The following is a 1,148-nucleotide window of genomic DNA, read 5'->3' on the forward strand; positions in this document are numbered from 1 at the left end:
TTTTTTTTTTTTTCTTTTTTTCCTGTCTTTTCTCTCTCCCAGGCCACAGGGCTCAGAAGATAAAGCTTTCTAGTTAACAGTTCACTGGTTATGCCTACATAGTAAAAAATGTGTAGCTTGATTAATGCCTTCCAGATGGTTAATTGAAAAAAAATAGGGGGAGAATGCAGCAATGTCTCCCCCCTCCCCGGCACTCCGCACACATCGCACGGGGAGGAGGCTGCATTAAAGGGTGAGGGGAGCAATAGATCTGAGAAACAGGGGCAGCCTGTTCACTCCAAGGCTGGGGAGTTAACTCTGTCTCTGCCTCACGCCCTCATCAACCCCACCCCAAAATCCCAGGCATGTGCAGCATTCCTTCCTGCTCAAGGTAACACACACGGACCGTGCCGGCATCCTCAGCTGACCCTCAGCGCGGGCACGGCGCTGCTGTGTGTGTGTGCCCCCCGGGCTCCAGCACCCCCAAAGCAACCCCCACCCTCACCCTGTCCCCGTGTTAGTTTGGGGGTGCGCACACACACACACACACACACACACACACAGCCCCCGTGTCTCCCATGACCCCGCAATCATTCGCGCACGAGTGACTCCGCGGAGCGGGAGGGCGCTGCCAGAGCGCGCTGGGCTTTGGGGTTTGGCAATTTGGCAGTGCCAAAGTGGGTAGGATGGATGGGAGTGGGGATGAGGGCTGTCATTTGGGGATTTGGGGCGACTCGTGAGGAAAGGGGGTGAYGATGTGCTCAGCAGTTCTGCTCGTAGGTCAGTGCCGGGTGGTTTAGTGAATCCATCTCAGCCTCACGGACACGTGCCGGCTGTCTCCCCGTGCCATGCCGACAGCCTCCCCTCTCCCCCCAGCCGGARCTGTGCCTACTCCCGGCTTCTTTGTCTCTCTCAAGAGAGAAGCAGGAGCACAAAGCCCTCCCCACGCCGCTGGTAGCGATGCTGCCTTGCTGACGTGAGTCACGGAGGGTTTGTGCCGTGCCATTGGGGGTGAGCCGCATCAGCCCCCCGCCCCGCACACCTCCCACCCCGGATCTCCCTGGTTTCCAGGGAAACAGCGGCCCCAAATGCTGCCTGACTTCCACTTCTGCCTTTCATTTCTCCTTTTTTTTTTTTTTTTTTTTTTTTTTTTTTTTTTTTTTTTTTTT

The 1,148-nt window shown here is 55.9% G+C and overlaps 1 protein-coding gene across 2 annotated transcripts in view; it reads left to right on the top strand.

Moving 5' to 3' along the window:
* LOC130575892 (gamma-aminobutyric acid receptor subunit beta-4) overlaps positions 1-1,148 on the top strand; it is a 73,115-nt gene that overhangs the window by 61,652 nt on the left and 10,315 nt on the right. The window lies entirely within an intron of this gene.

The sequence above is a fragment of the Malurus melanocephalus genome, unplaced genomic scaffold (assembly GCF_030028575.1).
Source record: "Malurus melanocephalus ecotype Western Australia unplaced genomic scaffold, MMel_1.1 scaffold_120, whole genome shotgun sequence".
Lineage (NCBI taxonomy): Eukaryota > Metazoa > Chordata > Aves > Passeriformes > Maluridae > Malurus > Malurus melanocephalus.